This window comes from Canis lupus, chromosome 9 (assembly GCF_011100685.1).
Source record: "Canis lupus familiaris isolate Mischka breed German Shepherd chromosome 9, alternate assembly UU_Cfam_GSD_1.0, whole genome shotgun sequence".
Classification (NCBI taxonomy): Eukaryota; Metazoa; Chordata; class Mammalia; order Carnivora; family Canidae; genus Canis; species Canis lupus.
Genome location: NC_049230.1, coordinates 59,625,797 through 59,644,329, shown reverse-complemented (window position 1 = coordinate 59,644,329; position 18,533 = coordinate 59,625,797). Strand labels below are relative to the sequence as shown.

The 18,533-nt window shown below is 43.7% G+C and overlaps 1 protein-coding gene and 1 long non-coding RNA gene across 9 annotated transcripts in view; one reads left to right on the top strand and one right to left on the bottom strand.

Moving 5' to 3' along the window:
- STRBP (spermatid perinuclear RNA binding protein) overlaps positions 1-15,762 on the bottom strand; it is a 146,835-nt gene extending 131,073 nt beyond the window's left edge. For 5 of the 8 annotated variants that reach the window (XR_005365016.1, XR_005365015.1, XR_005365014.1 and 2 more), the window contains exon 1: positions 15,709-15,739. The gene's annotated coding sequence lies outside the window, so the exon portion shown is untranslated. Of the gene's footprint in view, positions 1-14,712; positions 14,810-15,708 lie in introns of those variants that run through there. The other 3 variants (XM_038549431.1, XM_038549432.1, XM_038549430.1) reach the window with 3 other exon arrangements.
- Positions 15,763-16,103: 341 nt separating this feature from the next.
- On the top strand, positions 16,104-17,506 carry LOC119873377. The gene is made up of 2 exons (XR_005365017.1): positions 16,104-16,238; positions 16,841-17,506. It is a non-coding gene; the product is annotated as an uncharacterized LOC119873377 (long non-coding RNA).
- The last annotated feature ends 1,027 nt before the right edge of the window (positions 17,507-18,533 follow it).

The window sequence follows — 18,533 nt, the reverse complement described above, 5'->3', positions numbered from 1 at the left end:
CTGGGGTTATGGGTTCCAGCTCCATGTTGGGTACAGAGATTTACTTAGAAAATAAAATCTTAAAAATATCAAAGCAAAAAGAAAAATGACAAGGTTTATAAGGTGACTTACTTTAAGAAGAATGACTGAAAACTGGCCTATTAAAGCTCTTTCAAACTTTAAAAAAAGCTAAAAGGAGGGGTTTTCTTAATTGGTGCAAAAATATAATTACAAAATCCTTCAACACATACAATTGGAGTTATTCTTCATTGAAAATGAACTTTTTTTCAAAGTATCTTAAAATGGGAAATCAATCGAGTTCCAATACCATTAAGACCAATCATTGACTACTCAGCAATTCAACTTATGATTTTAAAGTCGAATCAGAAATTCATTAAAAATAATGAGTAGGGAAAGAAAGAATTTCTAAAAACAAAATTTCAGAAGTTACAATGTCTTCTAATTGCGTATAATATCCATTAAAAAGTTCCAAAGGTTATTTCATATTTTGCTTTTCCCATATGGAATACAAATCACAGTGGTCAGGAAAAAGTGGCTACTGCTGCAACCAGCAAACTCAATCCCCTTACTGTACTGTCCTAAAACAGTACTGAATCCCCAATAGAAGATGATCCCATTTGTTGCTTTTTGCCTGTCTACTCCCAAATTTAGTGAAAAGAATACCCAACTTTTGGAACCAAACAGATATGGATTTGAATCCCAGGTCCACAATTTACCAATTAAGTGATTCTGGATTTACTTGACAAGCCTCAGTTTTCTTATCTGAACTAGAGCAACCATTTTTAAAAGGCTAGTGTAAAGATTAAACAGAATGTACATAATGCATACCTACTATTAGTATTGTTAATCCTTATGCATCTGACACTTTCTTTTTAAATGTTGCCATTGTTTGTTAGTGTAATACATCCACTACTAATTAACGTAACAAAGATTCATTTTATTTCTCACTGGAAAACCAAAGACAGGTAGCTAAGAACTAGGAGAGACCACTAATACAAACTTGCTACTGTCAGCCTTGTCATAGCAAAGATTTTTATTTGTTTAAATATTTTTATTTTAATCATTTAAAATATTTCCAGACTGCTTAATGGGTCAGGGATTTCACTCTGGAGTGATGGAAATGTTTTAGAACTAGATACAGTGGTGGTTGCTAAACAATGTAAATGTACTAAATGCCAGTGAATTGTTCAATTCATTTAAAATGGTTAATTAAAAAAAAATAATTTTCAGAAGAGGAAAAATATCGTAATTATTCCTACTGAACATCAAACTAAGTATATTCAAGGTTTTCTGGTCCACATTTCTAAAGCAGCCTGACACAGTTGAAGGTGCCCAAGCCTGAAAGTCCCCCAATTATGCAACCTTCACCCTAACTATGCCACTAGTTGGGTTTTGAAAAAGTCCCTAAACCACTCAGGATATATCCTGAACTCTTCATCTGTCAAAGAGCAAAGCAGGACTAAAAGAACCTCAAAGGTTTCTCAAAAGATTAAGATGCTATACTTCGTATTCTTGGCAAACCAATTACATGAAATAAAATTGCCTAAATTAAAAAAAAAAAAAAGTTTAACTACAATATATGCTAAATCTGAAAAAGTAAAAGCCACCACACCCCCCACTGAGCTGAAAATGCATTACCTTATATAGGACAATCTTATTGTTTCAGGATAACTGGGTCCTACTGACTCCTATTTACTGGAAAACAAAAACAGATCCTATAATGACAGTGCCAAAATCATACTCACTGACATTATAATCTAAGCACAAAGGAAAAGACTTAATTCAGAGACGACTAATGTGGTAAACTCAAGGTCACCATTATAAACCAAGTTGTTGAACTACAAGTTTTTAACTAATAAACTCAAGGATGCCTTTTTACCCAACTATTAAAAATGCATTAAGTATAAAAATATATAATACATCACTAGACAGCCAAAAAATAAAAATTGTATACAATAATCAACATTATTTTGCAAATATTTTTTTCCAAAAATGACCTTCAGATTAAAAACTCCTCCTGCTACAAGACTCTGAAAAGGTTATAAATCTAAAGGAATCTTAATCTGTTCTTGATATGCCTGGAAGAGAAGCTAAATCCTCTGATATCTTCTGGTATTTTGTTAAGTGTAGGTTGTTGATGTTTTGGCAACTAACACCTTAACTACCATTAATTAGGGTAGAAGGCTTGTCTTCCTCCAATGTACTTCTAAATCCTAAGGGGAAGGGGGGAGGGGGGGAGTTTGATATCATCATGCAAACCTGTTAACTCAACAGTATCTCAACAAAGTGATCCAGGTGTCTAGTCGGGAACTCTCATCTGTTTTCTCTCTCTCTTTTTTTTAATATTTTATTTATTTATTTGAGAGACAGCAGAGCAAGAGAGGGTGCACAAGTAGGAGGTGGGGGTGGGGGGGGCAAAGGAGAGTGAGAAGCAGGTACCCCACTGAGCAGGGAGTTCAATGTGGGGCTTGATCCCAGGACCCCAGAATCATGATGCGTGCCAAAGTCAGACGCTTAACCAACTATGCTACCCAGATGCCTCTCATCTGTTGTTTTCAAAAGGGTGGGACAGAGTTTAGATATCTATAGATCATGAATCAGTAAAGGAAAGCTCAAAAGATGACATCCAAGTTGTAACAAGCTGCTGAGAATACATGAAGTGCTTTACAACCTAGAGCAATTTTATCTAACAAATTTAGTGAAACAAGTGGAGCCATTTACAAATCAAAAGAAAACTCTGGATGCCTCCAAATCAATTATCTAGATTCAGACCTCAGGAACAGATTAGCAATCAAGTCTTCTCTTTCTGGCAGTTAATACCAAACTGAAAGCATAAAACCACAGATGCACACCCTTTCTAAACATTCCTAATTATCTTTTTATCAAAACAATCATCACCTGAAATGTCACCATCACACGTGCAAACTCAATACGAAAACTAAACTAGCCTCCTAATCCCACTTCTGTTGGATTTCCTGCCTCTCTTCAGGGCACCCTAGTCTGCCCAATTAACCGGGCTTGTAACCTGTAGACCTGTCACTCAGCCCTCGCATTCAGTTACCAAGTTTCACCAGTTTCTTTTTTTTTTTTAAAGACTTAATTAATTAATTATGAGAGACACAAAGAGGCAGAGACACAGGCGGAGGGAGAAGCAGGCTCCGTGCAGGGAGCCGGACGTGGGACTCGATCCCAGGACCCCAGGATCATGCCCTGGGCTGAAGGCGTCACTAAACCGCTGAGCCACCCGGGCTGCCCGTTTCACCAGTTTCAAGGCATCCCTTCTATATCTGTTTCCACCACTTTTATCAATTTTTTTCTTCTAGTACAACAGCATCTTAATCAGTGTATGCATTTCAGCCTCTCTTTTCAGGTAGTTATCAAATTCACAAATACAGCCCTAATAATACCATCCCTCCACTCTTGCTCAAAAACCTTTCACTAAAGCCTCACTGTCAATAAAGTCTGAGTTCCTCATCCTTGCATTCAAGCCCTTCCTTCAGTGGCTCCAACATTCCTCTCCAAATTTACACTCCTTCCATTCCTTTGATATTCTCTCACCTTTAACTACTGAACCACTTATTCTATCTCAGAGAAATCTTGAACATTCTTATTTTGCTAATGTAATCTCCTCCATATGCAATTCTCTTCCCTATTTGCTCCTTATCTAACCCTACTTGTTTTCCGTGGCTCAGTACAGATGTACATATCACATCCTCTCTGAAGTCCCTCCCTTATTCCTCCCCTCCCTTAGCAAGAAATAATTTCTTAAAAATAAAAAAAATAAATAAATAAAAAATAAAAATAAAAAGAAATAATTTCTTGCTCTTCTGAATTCCTGGACCATCTTACCTAAGTTAAAAAATACACACAGACACACATATATATGTACATATACCCACACCATCATCTATCCTAACAGACTGTAAATTCATAAAGGTCAGGGGCTATATGTACTTTATTCTTGTATCCCAACCCCCCATCCAACTAGCACAGTGCATTATAATACTCAAAATCATGATGAATAATAAAACCAACACTAGTCTTATAAAAGGATAGTCATTAAGAAGAAAAATACATCATAAAAACTTAAAGGTGCATACTATTCCATAGGAAAAACTGAAATTCCAACTGAAACACTAGCACTATAGCATGTTCACCAAGTAACAGACTACAAGTTATAAAAGAATAATTCATTCAACAAATACTCAAGGACCTACTTAGTGCCAGGCATTGTTTTAGGTGCTTAAAATCTACAGAATACAAAACGAGCAACAATCCTTGCCTTTATGGAGCTTACTTATACTCTAGTTGAGGTAAAAAGGCAATAAACAAAATAAGCAAAATAGAAGTTAAATGGTTTAAGTGGTAATGAGTGGTGATGAGAAAAAGGGGAAATGGAAGGCTGGGGAGGGCCAGATAAAGGGGCTGCCATTTTAATGGGGTGGTAAGGGAAAGCCTCACCAGAAAGAGCAGATATGCAAAAAGACCTGACAAAGATGAAGCCAATCACATATTTGAGCAACAGCACTCTAAGGAGGGCAAACAGCAAGTGCAAAGGACCTGAGACACATTAAAGAAACAGCAAGAAGGCCACTGTGGTCAGAGAGGAAAGAAAAAGGTATATAATCACATAAGACCTTGACAGATAGGACTAAGCATTTTATTCTAAGACAGGGAATCACCAGAGGGTTCTGACCAGAAAGAGACAAAATCTGACTTACCTTTTTAAAAGGATCATTCTTGCTATGATTGAGAACAGAATATAAAGGGGCAAGAGCAAAAAAGGGCTACTGCAATAATTCAAAAGAACTGATGTGGGGGGATCCCTGGGTGGCTCAGCGGTTTGGCGCCTGCCTTTGGCCCAGGGCACGATCCTGGAGTCCCGGGATCGAGTTCCGAGTCGGGCTCCCGGCATGGAGCCTGCTTCTCCCTCCTCCTGTGTCTCTGCCTCTCTCTCTCTCTATCATAAATGAATAAATAAATCTTAAAATAAAAAAAAAAAAAAAAGAACTGATGTAAACTTAAATCAGTGGAGGTGATGAAAAGCGGCAGAGTCTGGATACAGTTTGAAGGTAGAACTGCCAAGATTTCCCAATGGGTCAGATGCGCTATGTGAAAGACAGTCAAGATAACTCTATGTTTTGTTTGGCCTGAGCAACTAGAAAGATGGAGAAAGTTGTTATTTACTAAAACATGGGAGAAGGGCAAAAAAAAGAGGGGGCAGGGTAAAAATCAAGAGTTTGGTTTGGGACAAGTTTGAGATGCCAATAAAATATATAACTGGAGGGACGCCTGGGTGGCTCAGCGGTTGAGCGTCTGCCTTTGGCCCAGGGCATGATCCTGGAATCCCAGGATCGAGTCCCACCCATATCGGGCACCCTGCATGGAGTCTGCTTCTCCCCCTCTCCCTCTCTCTCTCTGTGTCTCTCATGAATAAATAAATAAAATCTTAAAAAAAAAGTAAGTGGAAAAAATAAATAAATAAATAAATAAATAAATAAATAAATAGTAAGTAAGTGGAGGTGTCAATATAGGCAGTAGGACATACAAGTCTGGAATTTCAGAGATAAGAATTTGAGAATCATCAGCATATATACGGTATTAAAGCTATGAGATGGGATGAGATTGCCAGGGAAGGAGAATAAAGAATACAGATCCCATGGGGTGGTCCAATATTAAGAGGTAGTAGTTATGAGGAAGAACCAACAAAGCAGCTGAGGACATAGGAAGAAAACCAGCAGAGTATGGTATCCCAAAAAACCAGAGCAGAAAGTGTTTCAAGGAAAGAGACATTCACTGCACCAAATGCTGCTAAATGGGTCAACTAAGAATTAAACTTGGTGGTTTCAACAAGAGCAGTTTCAGTAATCAGGTTGAAAGTCTCATTATTGTAGGGTCAGGAGAGAACAGGAGAACTGAAGATGGGTAGAAACAACTTTTTCAAGAAGTTGAGAAATTGAGTTGCACCTATAAGAAACAGCATAGTCAAAAAGAGTTGTTTTTAAAAAATAGATGGAATAACAGCATGTGTATACTGACTAGAATGAGCCACTAGACAGAATAACGAGTTGCAAGAGGGGGAGAACAGACATGGTTTCAACTGCTATAGAATTTCACTAAAAGAGTCAAATAGCTCAATGAAGAGAAATTTCACTAGCTTAGTGGGCAGTCATTCCAGAGTATACTGTTAGTTTTTTGTGACACTAAAGAAAGAAGGAAGGCAGCCCATAATCCTGATTCACATGCCATAGGAGGCTCAGAAGAGAGGCTGGGCCATTTACTGAAAACACTCACGTTAAGCCTTTTATATGTTATTTCATTTAAGCTCATATAACTTCATGAGGTATTATCTTTATGTTATAGATAAGGAACCAGAAGCTCAGAGACAGCAAGTAATTTGATTAACCCACAAAGCTGGTGAGTAGTAAAGCTACTTTTCAAATCCAGTTCCTCCTGAGCATTAGATAAGGAATTATAGTTAATTTAGACAGTTAAAAGTTTTGTGGTTACGTTTTTAGGATCCTGTTAGAAATACATGCTGAAATATTTAATGAGATAAGTATATGATATCTAAGATTTGCTGTAAATATTCCAACAAAAACAACAGAAAGTAATTTTGAGTATGGATAGATAAAATAAAAGGAGCAAAATGCTGATAATTGTCGACGCTAGTTGACGGATTCACTGTACTGTTCTCTTTCATGTGCATTTGAAAATGTCTTGATTAAAAAAAAAAAAAAAAAACCAGTCCTTCTGAGTCAAATTGTTCTCATTACTTTAAAGCATGCCCTTAATTTCTCCTCAACCTCCCTTCAAAAAAAAGTTATGTGCTTCAGAGCTTACAGTTTTCTTCTTTAATCCTCAAAATAACTCTATAATTTAGGGGTCTTATTCTAATTTTATACATGAGGAGAGAGACCTACAACTAGTAAATAACAGGATCGGACCTCGAAGCCAAGTCTTCTGGTGTCAACAACAATCTCCTGCCCAATATGACAGTCAAGGTTGCACACACGATCGTGGAATAATCTCTAGGAATAATCTAAAAGGAGAATCCACCCAATTGCTAGCCCTTTTCTTCAGATTCATTACTACCGCATAATTATTGGGCTCCAAATTCCCTAGGAAGGCCACGCATTACTCCAGGCAATCCTTTCACTCAAAGGCTTGACTGAAAAAAGCAGGTTTCAAATTTGCCCAGCCATCAACCTTCCTGGCCAAATTTGAGGACCAACAGGTATTTGATATGGAACCTCTGAAAGGGTGTTCTGAAAGTCCGCCTATCTCTGCTCTAGAGTCAACTCTGTGCCTCCACTTCTCTTAAATGTAACACTCTCCTGTTCACCTACATTATTAAACAGCTTCCATAGAGACCAAAGTCCAGGTATGCAAACCATATACTCTAAAAATAAAGAACACTACCAAACAATAATACTGACCAAAAGTCAATTTTGAAGATTTTATTTTTTTTAAGATTTTATTTATTTATTCATGAGACACACACACACACACACACACACAGAGAGAGAGAGAGAGAGAGAGAGAGAGAGGGGGGCAGAGGGAGAAGCAGGCTCCCCACAGGGAGCCTGAAGCGGGACTCGATCCCTCAACCCCAGCATCAGGCACCGGGCCGGAGGCGGCGCTAAACCGCTGAGCAACCCAGGCTGCCCATAAGATTTTATTTTTTTATTTTATTTGCCCATCTCTATACCCAACATGAGGTCAGGTGCCCCTCAAAAGCCAATTTTGTATAATGCCATATTTACCACAAAGCTGGTGTATCAAAGAGAATCACAGTTAATACATATATTTGAGATACCATCTTTTTTTAAAGATTTATTTATTTATTTATTTATTTATTTATGATAGACATGGAGAGAGAGACAGAGAGAGAGAGAGGGAGGCAGAGACACAGGCGGAGGGAGAAGCAGGCTCCATGCCGGGAGCCAACGCGGGACTCGATCGCGGGACTCCAGGATCGCGCCCCAGGCCAAAGGCAGGCGCTAAACCACTGAGCCACCCAGGGATCCCCGAAATACCATCTTTTTTAAAAGCATCATCAATATGTTTGATATCTGTTCTTCCAAACTAACCATGACATTAAAAGCTTATTTACAGCTTACTTCTAAAACAGCTATACATACCAAAAGTTCTAAATGTTAGTCTCTCCAGCTGTTAACCTACATTACCAAAATTGTAACACCCTCCCCCTCTAGTTCACTAGTTTTGCTAACTAAAACCAAATTGTCCAGAATTAAGAGCTACCCTGTACCCTGTACTTCATTAAGTTAAAATGTAGGTCTAAGTTGTACAAAAGCCTGTGATTAGATGCAATGTTTGAGGAGTTTTAGATTTACTTGGAATTATAAACATCATTAAGAATAAACTGGGGCGGGCAGCCCTTGTGGCCCAGTGGTTTGGCACCGCCTTCAGCCCGGGGTGTGATCCTAGAGACCCAAGATCGAGTCCCGCGTCAGGCTCCCTGCATAGAGCCTGCTTCTCCCCCTCTCTCTCTGTCTGTCATGAATGAATAAATAAAATCTTGAAGAAAAAAAAGAAAAGAGAATAAACTGGGGCACCTGAGTGCCCAGAGGTTGAGCATCTACCTTCAGCTCAGGTCATGATCCTGGGGCCCTGGGATTGTATTCCGCATTGGGCTCTCCATGCGGAGCCTACTTCTCCCCTCTACCTGTGTCTCTGCCTTTCTGTGTCTCTCATGAATAAATAAATAAATAAAAATCTTAAAAACAAAAAGAGAGAATTAACTTGCCCCTATCTTTACTAGAAACAAACCACCTCTCTACCGGATCACTACCTAGCTGTTTTAAAAAATATTGATTTTCAGTTATGCCTGAACATAGGTAACCAAAGTTATAGACTCCATTTTCACATTAAGGGCCAATGTATCTAAGGAAGGATCTATTCTTTACTCAGAACAGTATTATAGAGCCCTACTAAGAAATCTTAGGTCTGGCACAAAACAGGCCTTTTGAGCCTAAAGTCAATGCATGTTGGGTGAATTAAACTGGTAGAACAGGTAAGCACGATTAAAAAAAAAAAATCTAGACAGTCTTTTAGGATAATTACTATTTGCTTTATGTCAACAGTATTAATATGATTAAATTCATACTTGCTTTATGTCAATAGTATTAATATGGTTAAATTCAATTTAGAAACAAAATGCTGATCTGCATCTGCCCAATAGGATACTGTGAAAAGTCCTGGTACCTGGAAAACTGCAAAGAAAAGGAAATTCTGCAGGTGCAGTAAGAAACTTACATCTTATGCATGACCCAGAAACACCTCAGAATTTATTTCACAACCTGCCGCAAAATTCTCACTCTTCAAATGGAAATGAACCATAAAGTCACACAATGCAAGGCTGTGATTTTATTATACACATTTTATTATACACATAATCACATAATCAACTATACCCTTTCGAGATGTGCTAAAGTTAACTCAAGAAAGCAAATGTTCAACATAGTGTTTTATCAGAAGAGAATTTTAATATCAAATAACTAAGATATTGTAATATCAAATAACTAAGGCACTCATTCATTCAGCAACACACATATATCAAATTCTTTTGTGAGGCAGACACCATACTTCTCAAAAATGATGTACGTCAAGGACCCTTAAAACAAGAAATACATCAAATTAGGGATGAAAGTGACAAATCAGGCAGCTCTTTCTGCTCATGGGTCCTATCCCAGTGCTTTAATAAAACCATCTTTTTGAATCAAAAAAAAAAAAGAAAAGAAGAAAAGAAAAGAAAAGAAAATTATAAATCAGGTCCTATGGGTTACCTCACTATTCAATGCAAGATCTAAAAGTTACAGACTTGCAGATCTTTCAGGCTTAAATCATTTAAATATTTATATCACCCTTAATCTGGCCTCATCACTTTATTCTTTTCTGATTTAACTGACATATAAATTTAATTTATGGGACGCCTGCCTTTGGCTCAGGGCATGATCCCGGAATTCCGGGATCAAGTCCCACATCAGGCTTCCTGCATAGAGCCTGCTTCTCCCTCTGCCTATGTCTCTGCCTCTCTCTCTGTGGTCTCTCATGAATAAATAAATAAAAATTTTTTTTTAATTTAACTTACATTTCTCCATGAAGTTTTCTAAAATTAGACTGGATTATGAAGCCTCTCATAATTACCTATCAGAAACAGTTTTTTTATTGCTGAACAAAATTTTTAAAACAACCAATTTTCCAATAAAGGATGTATGCAAAATAAATGAAGACAGAGAATGGAGGTGCAAATATCTTATATAAGAGAGTAAACTATTAAGAACAGATCAGCAGGGCTCCTGGCTGGCTCAGTTGGTGGAGCAAGTGGCTCTTGATCTCAGGGTTGATTGTTCGAGCCCCATGTCGGCTGTGGAGATTACTTAAAAATCAAATCTTTGGGCAGCCCCGGTGGCGGTGGCGCAGCGGTTTAGCACCGCCCGCAGCTCAGGGTGTGATCCTGGAGACCTGGGATCGAGGCCCATGTCAGGCTCCCTGCATGAAGCCTGCTTCTCCCTCTGCCTGTGTCTCTGCCTCTCCCTCTGTGTGTCTCTCATGAATAAATAAATAAAATCTTTAAAAAAAAAAAAAAAACACTTTAAAGGGCTGCCTGGGGGATCCCCGTGTGGCTCAGCAGTTTAGCACCTGCCTTCAGCCCAGGGCGTGATCCTGGAGACCCGGGATCGAGTCCCACATAGGGCTCCCTGCGTGGAGCCTGCTTCTCCCTCTGCCTGTGTGTCTCTGCCTCTCTCTCTCTCTGTGTCTCTCATGAATAAATAAATAAAATCTTTAAAAATAATAATAATAAATAAATAAAGGGCTGCCTGAGTGGCTCAGTCAGTTGGGTGTCTGACTCTTGATTTCATCTCAAGTCATGATCTCAACCCCTTTGCGCTTCACACTCAGGAGTCTGAGATTCTCTCTCCCTCTGCCCGCCCTCTGCTCTAAAATAAATAAATCTTTTAAATAAAAAAAATCTAAAAGAAAAAAAAAGTCAGCTAGCACAGAAATATTATCAGGGCTGGGTATTACTAAGCTCAAGCAAATGAATGTCTAAAAAGAAACTTACTACTTACATTTTTGCAATGTCAATCATAACCAGCATCTTGAGGTTTTTTACAACTAATAAACGTCTTTAAACCATTTAAATATCATTCCTCCTCAAATAAAGCATAACCTGTCAACAGGATTGAAAACGTCAAAAGAATGGGTATTTGAGAACTAAAACTTAAAGAAGGAAAAAGTATTCAATAAATCTAAAGGAGGGGGTTTAATGCCACTAGAAGAGGGATAGCTCTATTTTTCTGTTCAAGTCACTGAAAATTACTTGATTTTCTACAAAATATGTGGGAAAATGTATTTATTACTCCTGATTCAGAAAATGAATTAGAAAGAAAGAAAGAAAGAAAGAAAGAAAGAAAGAAAGAAAGAAAGAAAGAAAGAAAGAGAGAGAAAATTCACTGAGTGAAATGCCCCATCTCTGGAAATTCAAGCTTAGAAGCAATCTCAGGCTATAGCCACAATGCAGAATGTCTCTCAATCTTCTGCTCATACTCAAGAATTCAAATCCGCACCAACACTCAACTGCAGAAATGAGCCAGAAAAGATGAGACAGGAGAGCAAAGAATGAACAAACTTCAATTTGCAGACATCTCTGACATTCACAGAAGTTTCATCTCTATCCAAGTTTTGCACTATTAACCCACCTAATGCCACATTTTGAAGTACCAACTCTTATTTGACCAAGACAAAAAGAAAAAAAAGGAGCTAAGGAAATAACATCTATTCCCCATATTTACATAGTTCTAATCTTCCTGAAAGACTTAAAACTTTTTTTATATAAATCATCTCAATTCTCATGGGAGGTAGACAGAGTCAGGTTTCTGGAGAAGAAACCAGCACAAAGGGATTAAGTATCTTGTCCAGCAGGTCACCAGTGAAAATAAAACCGGACCCAATTATTTAGCCTACAAAGTCTAAATAAAACCTGCTTTCCTTGGTTCATAAACTTAGGACAATATTTCCAAGTGCCTACAAAGTATCCAAACCATAGAACTTCACGGAACAATACATCTATCAGAACACTGCCAGAATTGAGTATTCTGAGCAAGAAAATACTGCTTGCCCCAAATCAATAAAAAGAACTAACACAAAGGACTTGAAAAATACAAGGAGAAAACAATAGCCATATTGGAGAAAATTTTCAAAGGTCACTCTATTCATCTTATATCCTACTGCTCAAATTCTCTGCCAGGGAGCCAAAAGGGTCAAACATGCTCCTTATAATTGTATTCTACACACATATCACTCCTCAAAATACTGCAAAGAATTTCAATGAAAGGCATATTATGGTTTAAAAACTTTCCCTCCAAAAAACATAATCTTCTTATAGCAATACCTTCAGAACACTATTTTGTTGCCTTGATGGTGCACTTTAAATTTGGATTTTAAAAATGATTAGCTCCCAGTTTATTTTTCAAATAGTTATATTTACACACTCAGATTACTTAAAATGTGTTGTTCTGCTAAGCCCTCATTATGTTTAGGCAAGATTCCCACTTCCACTCAAACTTATTATTTGAACTTAAAATGGACGCATTAAGATACTTCCTAAATTGACAGAAGGAGAAAACTAATCAACCCAGAAAGCTTCCCAAGGTATCAAAGCAGACCTTTATTTTAAATCATACCAGGTACTACATTACCCACTACATGAAGCCCACAAAGAGATAAAGTTATTTCTGCAACATGATGAAATTATTTTTTGCAAAATCTGACAAGACTGAATTTTCAACTGTCAAAAGGGAAATCATTTTCCAAGACTCTAGAAAACCCTGCTTACTAAGGCAGTCTCAAAGCAGTTTCCTTAATCCTCCCAAATCCCAAAGAATCTAACACAAGCCACAGAACACTGAAAGAGACCTGCACTGAAATATCTGTGCTCAAACCCCTAAAGGTTATTTCTATGTGTCTGGCAAGCTGACTGGCTGTATGTCCACACAACCCCAAAAGTCTTTCTTTCCTCAATAAAGCTAACCACTACACTCCCTGACTCAAATCAAAACACCAGAAAATCCAAAAGCCTCCAACTAAATTTTACGTGAACCATTTGGGAGAAAAAGCCGACAACCCAGGATCAGTTATTTATTTGCACCTTGAAAGAAAGTTAAAGAATTGCAGGGAACTCCTGCTACTTTCAGGACCTAGATATACATTACCTCTGTCTGCCTCTAGCATAGGACTCAGATATTACATCACTCAGAGCCTGAAAACTGCCCCATTACCCAGAAAGCACCAGGGTAGCTGAGACACTGCACCAAGGTATCCCTTCCTCCCGGATCCACAGCCTTCAAATGCTACGGACACTGGGCCCTGCTCTCGTGCAGTGTCTTCACAAAGGCATCTGCCCTGCACCTGCTGCAATCCTATTTCTATTCACTTGGGGTGCACTCCACACAACCCTGTATGGCTCTTCTATCTGCACACTTGTCAGCACAAGGCACTAGGACAAATCCCACCACATATATGTCCTCCAAACTTGGGAGTGTGTACCACTCGGCTCTCCCTTATCCCTTCCCCAGTCACACGGTTCTGGAACTAAAATTGGGCTTCTTATCTCTTGGATCCTACAGGCATGAACTTTCAGATATGTACGGGGCTTAGTGTCCTCCATTTTTCATTAATATCCCTCCAGGATGCACACGTACACCACGTACACTCTTCAGTTCTTCTACATCCAGAATGTAATCCCCTCCCTTTTGTTTTGGCTTCTGATTTTCCAACTTCTGCGTTCTGTCGTTTTTTGTTTTGTTTTGTTTTGTTTTTTTTATATTTCCAGTGACCTAAAATTTTTGAATCCCTTAATCTCTCAGGACTCAAAGTTTCCCAATCTCTCCCCGCTCTTTAGCACCCTGCTCCTTCCATTCTTTTAAGCAACCTGTTTTCCTAACTCTCCCCAACCCGAATAGTCATTTCCTGCCCCTAAACCTGGGCGACCCGCTTCCCCTACCACCACCCCAATCCAATATCCCTTTCTAGTCACGGACACATCCACACACCTCCCTACCTTGCCCCTCTTTTACCCCATTATACACTATGCATTCTCCTCTACATCTTCTAGGCAAAAGCATCCTGTCTTCCCCCCATTCTTCCCTGTCTTCCCTGCCTATCCCCTTCTCTCCACCAGACAAAACGTAGCACCCTCAAGCTGAGCTGTGCTTCCCTCCCTCTGCCTACTGTATTCCAGGCCTGCAGCCCCTGCTACCTCCCTCCACTGACTTCCCTCCAGACGTGTACCACACCACCCCCCCCCCGTCTTGTCCCCAGCTTCCCTCCACACTGTCTGCCCCCAAAACGTTTCTTCTCCCGTCTGTTTCCATACCTCGGCTGCCGCTCCAAGAACGCTCCCTCACCCCCTCACCCGGGGCCCTCTACTTCACACACGCTCCGCTCCACCTGCCCCCTGCAGGGTCCAACCCAGTTTCCTGTTGCTGCTCCCGCACCCACACCTATACCTCCCCCGAGAACACTCTCCGTCTCACTCATCTCTGTCAGCCGCTGAATACCGCGCACACGTCCCGTGCATCGCCCCCACCCCCCTGCTCCACCGCCCTCACTTCCCTCAAACTCTGGCCCGGCTCCAGTCACCTTCCTCCTCCTGCCCCGCGCGGCTCTCCCCTGAGCACCACTCACCAGAGACGCCGGCCTTCTCCCTCAGCAGGTCCTCCCTCCGCACGTCCCACGGGTCCAGCCTCAACACTGTCCTGCGTCCTCCTCGCCGTCCCCGCACGCCTCCTGGCCGGGCACCGTCCTCACGTCCCTCCGAGGCCTCTGAGCCTCGGGGCCTCTGGGCCTCCCCTCACCCCTCACCCCTCACACACGCCTCGCGCCTGCACACCTCCACGCCCCTCCCGCCCCTCCGGGCACCCCTGCGCCCCCGCAGCCCCTCCCCGCACCACCCTCCCCTACCTGCACACCTTTCTCCACGCCTCCCCTCCTGCCGCCCGGCTCCCGGCCCTCACACGCAGCCCCTCCCGCCCCTCCCCCGGGCCCCCACACCCTCCCCGCACTCCCACCACGCTCGCCCCTCCCTCCCCGGACCCCCCTCGCACCCCCGCCCCCCGGCCGCCCTGCGCCGCCCCCGCGCTCGCCCCCGCGCTCGCCCCGGCCCGGGTGGGCCTCGCGCCCCGCTGGGCCGGATCCCTCCACCGCTCATTCTTCCCCAGGTCTGCCCACACCCTCCGCCGGCCCTGCCCCCATTGTCCTCCAACACCTGCCCAAGCCCCTCGCCGTCACCCCCACCGGGGCCCCCGCGCCGCGCCCCCCGCCCGCGCCCTCCCCTCACTCGGGGCCGGGACCCGCGAGCCCCCGAGGGTGAGGACGCGAGGACGCCCGCCCGCCCGCCCGCCCGCCGCCCTGGCCCTGACCCGAAGCGGCCGCGGCAGCGCAGCGGCGGCCACCATGCCGGAGCCACGGCGCCCAGGACTGCTCCCCGCTCTCCGCCCAGGGCCGGGGCCGCCGCCGCCGCCGCCGCTGCTAAGGACGCACAACAAACAATGCGGGGCCCGGGCCGGCTCCGCCAACCGCCTCGGCCGCCTCGGCCGCCTCGGCCGCCTCAGCCGCCTCAGCCGCCTCAACCGCCACCTTAACCGCCGCCCGCCCGGGACGGCCCGCCGCGCAGGCGCCTACCCGAACCGCCGCGCTCTGCCTGCGCCCGGTCCCCGCGCCCGCTCCCGCTCCGCCGCCGCCGCCACCTCGTCCGCCCGCGTCCCCGGCTCCTCAGCCCAGCGGCGGCGGCTGCGGCGGCTGCTGCCCTGGTGGCGCTCGCGGCTCCGCTCTCCGCTTCGGCGGCGGCGGCGGCGGCGGCGGCGGCGGCGAGCACGTGACGCCGCCCGGCGCGCCCATTGGCCGACGCCGGGGGGCGGGCCCCGCGGCTGCTGGGGAACGGAAAGCCCGCCCCCTCGCTCGCCGCGCGCCCCCTCCACGCGCCCTCCGCCGTACCTGAGAGCGCCCGCCCGCGCCGGCCCGCCCGCCCGCCCGCCCGCGCCGCACCGCCGCCTGCGCCGACTGCGCACCTGGGAGCGCGCAGGAGCCACCCGCCGCTGGAGGCCGCGTGCACCTGCGAGCGGACGCTTACGTAAGCCGCGTCCTCTGCCTCTCTCCCGGCGCCGGGCCCTCGCTGGCCGGCTGCAGCACCTGAGCCCCGCTGCGCCAGCCGCGTAAGTGCTGCGGAGCGGGGAGGCCCGCGAGATGCACGGAAACTTCGTAACTTCCGAATCTGGGAGCGGCCCCCGGATGCCGCGGCGAGCCGGCCTCCCCGGGCCCGCGCCCCTGTGGCCGGTGCCTCCCACCCCCAGCAGCCAAGCAGCAGAATAGGGCTGCGCAACGTCCCCCCCGCCCCCACCCCCACCCCCACCCCCGCCCCCACCCCAGATGGAGGACCGTGAAGCCCGCGCGGGCTTTGACTTGGTGAGAGATGTTCTCCCCGCCTCCGCCCCTGCCACACTGCCTGCTGTGTGACCTTGACCAAATTAGAGAACCATTCTGGCCGTCAGTGCTACGGCAGGGGAACTAGGATAATAATTTCGATTTAAGGGCTGTTGGAGAGATGGAAAATGACAATAGGTGTGAATTCTTCCAGCACAGAGCAGGCGCCGAACAGAAGTTGCAGCTTAGTCAGCGACCACCTCTGCTTTTCCCACCCAGTGGACCTCTAACCGGGACTGAGTTTGAGGCTAGGACCTGCCTGACCTTATAGGCGGGTCAGACTTTGTTTGGACAGCGCTAGGGAGAAAATAATGTTTTGCTTTTTATTTTACAGGGTTACTCCTGGCGCTTCTTTGGTGCAGCATTCTGCCAGCCCAAAACTGAGCCCTTCGCTGAGTACCTGGTGCATGTCAGGTGCTATGCTGGGTGTCAGGATGCACAAGCGAATGAGACAAGGTCCTTGCCCTAAAGGAATTCCTCGTCTGGTCTGGGGTGGGAAAAACCTGACCACCCCAGCAACGGGATTTGGAGAGCTGGGGGTCCAGGAGGGATCTCCCATAACAGCCCCTTCCGGGTCCCTTTCCGTCTTTGTGACGTGCCAGATCCAAATATTTTAACGGCTCTGCTTCATTTGGGAGAGAAAGTATGAATACTTTAACTCAAAAAGTTTTGGTGATCTGGCCTTAACGTTTCAGGGAGCATGCTCTTCCCTTTGCCCCTCCTTAGGCCGCCTTGACCCTCCAGCCACACTGAACTTTAAAACTATAGTTGCCAGAGTATGTAACACTTCTGAGCCACTGGAGCAAGGGGCTAGGTCCCAAAACCCCTTCTACAGCCTGTCCCCATCTCCAATCACCCTCACCTTTCTTTACCCTCCTGAAAGACTCCTTGGGGTTCTTGGAACAGGTTCTCTCAAGAGCTTTCTGGCTGCTTTAGACACACTGTCTAAATCACTGTGCTTTGCACATGGCTCATTAAACCATGTATTCTTATAGCACTAGATTGTAATCGTCACCTCCCTGGACTGTAATCATCTTGAGGACCTGAGTGGGTTAGGGAGGACTGCACAGGCACATGCAGTGTGGTCATTAAAGCTGTTTCCAAGAAGGACATGAATCTGCTTGGAGGAGAAGAGATGCTGCAGTATAAAGGTCTGGGTTCTGTGCACACTAGCTATGTGACCTTGGAAAATCAGTCTCTCTAGGTCTTAGTTACCTCATCTGTCAAGTGAGACCATGATATTGCATACCTCTTAGGATCATTATAAGGGTTCAATATTCATTATATGACTCAGTCGGTTAAGCATCTGCCTTCAGCTCAGGTCATGAGGTAAATTTACATATCCTAAAATTCATACATTGCAAGAGCACATATCAAGGATTTTTAGTAATGTTACCTAGTGATGCAACATAAGTATGTCAGTTTTAGAACATTTATGGATTCCCCATAAAGTCCCTCGGACCCGTTTACTATTAATCCCATTCCCACTCCCAGCCACAGGCAAACCCCTAATCTACTCTGTCTCTTTTTTTTTAAAAAAAGATTTTATTTATTTATTCATGAGAGACACAGAGAGAGAGAGGCAGAGACACGGAGGAGAAGCAGGCTCCACGCAGGGAGCCCAATGCAGGACTCGATCTGGGGACCCCGGGATCATGACCTGAGCTGAAGGCCGACGCTCAACTGCTGAGCCACCCAGGCATCCCAACTGTTGCTTTTTCTGAATATATTAGATACATTTTTTTAATCAAATAGATGTTTTAGAAAAGTGTTTAATCTCTTAATCCCACCCAGTGATAGTAATCATATTTATATTAATTATATATATTAATATATATTCCAAATTTGCCCTATGCATATAAATATATAAATTTTACAAAGTGAGATTATAGTATACCTTCAGTTTTTATTTTTTTTCACTTAAAAATATAAATACACCTCTTTTTATTTTTTTTATTTTTTTTAATACACCTCTTTTTATATCACTGAATACGCTCTTGCATAACGTATCTTAAGAATCATTTAAT